This window comes from Leptonychotes weddellii, chromosome 3 (genome assembly GCF_054177405.1).
Source record: "Leptonychotes weddellii isolate Sample4059 chromosome 3, ASM5417740v2, whole genome shotgun sequence".
NCBI classification, from domain to species: Eukaryota; Metazoa; Chordata; class Mammalia; order Carnivora; family Phocidae; genus Leptonychotes; species Leptonychotes weddellii.
Window position 1 is genome coordinate 81889342 of NC_138371.1, and position 5525 is coordinate 81894866.

General features: G+C 35.4%; 1 non-coding gene across 1 annotated transcript; it reads right to left on the reverse strand.

Moving 5' to 3' along the window:
* Window positions 1-5048: 5048 nt before the first annotated feature.
* Window positions 5049-5179, reverse strand: LOC115942272 (small nucleolar RNA SNORA63). Its single transcript, XR_004076863.1, has one exon. It is a non-coding gene; the product is annotated as a small nucleolar RNA SNORA63 (small nucleolar RNA).
* Window positions 5180-5525: the final 346 nt, after the last annotated feature.

A 5525-nucleotide genomic window follows, 5' to 3' on the forward strand; every position in this document is an offset into this window, starting at 1 on the left:
CTCTCAACTAATTTTCAGCTTATTATGAATCCTTGTTTGTTTCTATCTCAAGAATGACTTTATTTTTTAAAAAATATTTTATTTATTTATTTGACAGAGAGAGAGCGAGAACGTGTGTGTGCACAAGCAGGGGGGAGGGGCAGAGGGAGAGGGAGAAGCAGACTCCCCGCTGAGCAGGGAGCCTGATGCGGGGCTTGATCCCAAGATCCTGGAATCATGACCTGAGCCGAAGGCAGATGCTTAACTGACTGAGCCATCCAGGTGCCCCCAAGAATGACTTAAAGAAAAAGGACAAATAATATTTAAACTTCCACTTCTGAAATATCCCTAGGTGGTAAGGCAAATAGAAGTCAGAATAATTCCCATCACTAAACCAAAATTAACAAATGAATTTGACCTAAGTAATACATATATTTATATATATTACAAGGTATATATTTATATATATATATACACACAATAAATTGATGTTTAGATGTGATTTTAAAACTATTAAAAGACATAATAATACTAATGATTGACAATTTTGAACGGTGATTATTGAATTTGAAAATATTGGTTAGGTTTTGAAATTTTGAGTGCTTGTTACCAACAAGTATCACAAAATAGAGTAGTACTGTGGTGAGGTGACTTGCAGTATAGTTTGAGGAACTTGACAAGCATGGAGAATTCATAGACAGTATGGTATTCTAAATGAGTTTAAACACATTTATGCCAAGATATTTCAAGGAAGCTTATTCACACAGAGGATACTTTCTGCTTCAGTAAATACGTTCCCTAGTGCAAAAGATCCCAATTCTGTTTGAATTCTCTGTGATATTCTGTCATGCATACTAGTTTCACGTGTGTATTTGTGTGTGTGTGCGTTTTCTTTCTTTCATTCTTTCCTTTCTTGACAAACACCACATAAATGGGAGTGCATAAAGCCCAATTACCTTGAACTTGCTAAAAACTGTCCATGGGGTTAAGAAAACAAAACAAAACAAAACAGAAACCTCCTGACTCCCTAATCATCCAAATGAAGAGATCTGAATATCTCTTGTGTATTGTTCAAGCTTCCCATTCTTCAAGTTTTAACTGACTTTACTGTGTTCCTGGGAGGCAGAAGTGCAAGGAAAGAAAGTGGAAAAATAATGTACTAAAAATATATGAGAATCCATGCTCAATTTTTTTTTCTCTTTTTTACTTTATTTTTGTAAAGACATGAAAATTGGACTCTGTTTGATTTTCAGTCCTTTGAAGCAAATTCTTGTTTCAAGGATTTCCTTATTTGTTTTGGTTTCCAAAATTATGTGCACATCTTTTTTGGTCACAAAAGGGCATTAGGCAAAAACTCAATATATGATCATGGACTAGACTTTGTTAACATATGGGATTGTTGCTTGTTCCATGTGTGCAAAACTTGATACCTTAACTAGATAGAGTGCACCTGAGGACAGCACTCAGTTTATCACAAGTCACCTAGCAGAATCGTGATCACCTAACAAATGATTACTAACATGCACTTGTTTAGTCTTACTGAAAGAATGTGGTCTTGGAAAGTCATTTTTTAAGTCCCAGATCCTTCATTTGTTAAGTGGAATAAAAATAGCACCCAACTCAAAGGACAGTTGTGAGTATTGAATGAAAGTATACCTGTAAAATCAGTGAACCCAGTGCCTGATACATAGTAATCTCTCCCTTTCTTTATCTCTCTCTCTCTTATAAATATAGATAGAGCATATAAATAAAGATATAGCATATTTTATAAATTCTAGAACACATTTCTTTGTATATTTTAATCTCTGAAATATCCATGTGTCTGTCATGGATTGCACCTTAGCATTGTGACATAGCTATATTGGTGGTGTCCTTTTTTTTCGTTGTTATTATGTAAAATACTAGTGTATCTTACCAGAAATAATGCCTTGCATTCAATTAAATGAATACATTTTTTATCTTGTAGATGAAAACTCAAATGTGTTGTAACTATATATATTTTTACACACTATATGTAGAAATAGTATTTAACTATTTGTATAGCTACCAACAGAACTTTTTGTCTTTAGCTATTTTTTAAGCCTTATATATTGTAGAAGATGAATCCAACCCAGGAATTTCAATTGCTATGTTCCAAATGAACTGTGATGTTGATAAACAATATTTGCTAAATTAATCAGCAGAGTCAATAGAAAAATAAAGTTATTTGCATTTTAATATGCATTGTATTGCATTTGTTACAATAAAACACCAACACACCTATTAAGAAACATGTGCTGAGATAATAAGAGCCTAGGCTGGAAGATAGAAGGTCACATTCCTAGCTCTGCTCATAACCAAGGTCACTTGTACAAGTCACTAACTTCTCTGAGCCGTCATTTCTTCCATTTGTAAAATTAGCATTTTAGACTGGTGATTGCTGATATTTATATGACTCTATATTGTACAAAATGGTGGATTGTCTCCCATGGCCATCCTAGGTCAGATTATTTTACGGAGAAAATAACACAAGTTTCTTTAGTCTTTGTTGATGTGAAGATCTGGTTAAAAAAAAATCAGAAAATAAACAGTTGTTTGTGTATGGTGGTAAAAGGGGCGTAATGCTGGAAGTTTTACTGCCAAAATATTTAGAATTCTTTTAAAAAGTTGTACTCAGAGAAGTCAGTAGTCATAATGTTAGGTACTACGATTATTCAAATCCTTAGTAGAGTTTCCATGACTTCTCACACTGTGGAAATACAAGTTGCCCTCTGGAATTAGAAGTAGGGCAAGGCAATTTGTATTCATTTCTGTTCAGTCAAGAAGGGTTCAGTAGAGGAGGCTCTATTTCACAAACCTTGTTATGAAAGAAGAAAGAATGTTAGCTTAATGCTCACTCACATTAAGTGTTCAGTAAACCATACTGTCTAGTTCACAGACAAGTCAAGTATTTTCGCTCTAGTGACAGCAAGAGCAGTGATATAGTATTAAGAGAGGTGACATTAAACAAGTCTGCCACTAACTTACTGTGTGACGTTGGGCAACTCGGGTCTCCTCTGGAGATGATGGTGATCTGCATTTCTTTCTAATTTATCTTCTGGCTCCCAAGGAACATATTGTAGATACATATTGGACAATATGATAATTGAGATTTACTTTACACATGGTCCAGTGAGAATGAAAAATGATTACTAAAACTAATAAGACAGAGGAATGAGAAGACCCAGGTCAAATGCGGTCATAACCTATCAAGAAAGGCTTTTGGAAATAGATAACATTTGAAGTGATCAAACCAAATGGGTAATACAAAGCTCTTCTCTGTAAACATTTGTAAACAAATTACTATGTATCAGGCACTGGGTTCACTAATTTTACAGGTATACTTTCATTCAATACTCACAACTGTCATTTGAGTTGGGTGCTATTTTTATTCCACTTAACAGATGAAGGATCTGGGACTTAAAAAATGACTTTCTAAGACCACATTCTTTCAGTAAACTAAACAAGTGCATGTTAGTAATCATTTGTTAGGTGATCACGATTCTGCTAGGTGACTTGTGATAAACTGAGTGCTGTCCTCAGGTGCACTCTATCTAGTTAAGGTATCAAGTTTTGCACACATGGACCAAGCAACAATCCCATATGTTAACAAAGCTTAGTCCATGATCATATATTGGGTTTTTGCCTAATTTGTAAACATCAATAGATCAGATATATAGTTCAGATTCCTAGTATTTTGGAAAAGAGCAAATTTTTCACTTTTTTTTTTCCCACATAAAATTGTCCATGAGAAGTAATGGGCATTGCCTCAATTTAATTTCTTGATTTAGCCAAGGTACCGAACTTAACTTAGTTGATGTACCAATTTCAAGTCTTTTCCCTCCATCGTTCTCACCTACCGTTTATTTTCCCTAAAAGTTGGCAATATAAAAGAGAACATGTTTGTAAGATTAACAGATAGAAACTGATCATATAGAAAGGAAGCAGCTGCAAAACCAATAAATATCATAGTAGGGGTTAATAATGTTTGTTAATGTGCTCTTTACTATTTGACTTATAACAGGAATCTATGCTGTAAGTTATTCATAATATTTAAATAGAAATTCAGGTTAATATAACTAAAAATTTGGAGAGAGTATATAGTGTTAGCAAAGACCACAATTTAGTTTTCCACTTTACTATTTATTGTCTCTGTGATTCTGGGACATTACCTGTTTTCAAATATCTGAAATAAGAATAATAATGCCTTTTTCATAGAGTTGTTGTAAAAATTAAATAGTGTTGTATGTATAGGCCCTATGAAGTGCCATATAAGTACTGAGTGCTAACAAATAATCACTAAGAATTCAAATTTTAGAATAATTACCAACTCATAAGCTGTGAATCTAAATTGTTCCTGCATACCTATAGATTTCACACCTTTACATTTATATATTAATAAAAATTAATGTTTTTTGTTAATATTAAAATGGTTATAAATTTCCCAATATATTTCAGATCATATATGGAACATTAAATATATGGAACTGCCACTAACTTACTGTGTGACGTTGGGCAACTCGGGTCTCCTCTGGAGATAATGGTGATCTGCATTTCTTTCTAATTTATCTTCTGGCTCCCAAGGAACATATTGTAGATGTCATATATGGAACATTATGTCATATATGGAACATTAAATATATATGACACACTGGAGTAAGATAGAAGGTGTTTGTGTATATCTATTTAGGACATGACATGGTGAAAAAAATCCTGTGCAATGTCATTGTGATAAGAAAAAATGAAATTATTAGTGAAATGTTTGCAAAGCTTAAAAATAACCTAACCTTGCTTCCATGAAATGGCCATGTGTATTTCTTAAGATTTTTTTTTTTTAAAGATTTTATTTATTTATTTGACAGAGAGAGACACAGCGAGAGAGGAAACACAAGCAGGGGGAGTGGGAGAGGGAGAAGTAGACTCCCCGCTGAGCAGGGAGCCCGATGCGGGGCTCGATCCCAGGACCCTGGGATCATGACCTGAGCCGAAGGCAGACGCTTAATGACTGAGCCACCCAGGCGCCCCTCAAGTCAGTGTTTTACTTGGTAAACATGTCTGAGACCATGCATCCCTGGCTGCTAAGCACCATGGCGGACAGGACTAGAAAGGTAACAGCTTTATTTTGAGCAGGGGGCAAAGACAAGGCAGCACTTTACAGCTACATTGTAACTAGATCCTGCATTCTTAAGATTTTTTAATACTTGAGCGCATGGAACACACACTCCCTGGAGCTCCACTGGCCCCTTATCCAAGGAGGATGGTGCATGCTACTGCAGACTGTGAATGGACAAGTTCAAGGGCAGGGCACCTCATTGACCATGCTCAGGGCATGGTGGCAGAAAAACAGCAGACGGCTTTTGCTCATTGCACTCAATGACAGTGGAGTTTGAAGGGCACGCCCATGGATCTGTTCCACTTGGGCCGTCCTTTAAGGAATCCAAATGAAGTTACTTACGCAGAGACAAGTAGCTCACCCTTCTCGCTACGCCACAGCAGGAGGGATTGATATTTTAGGTAGTACGCCTATT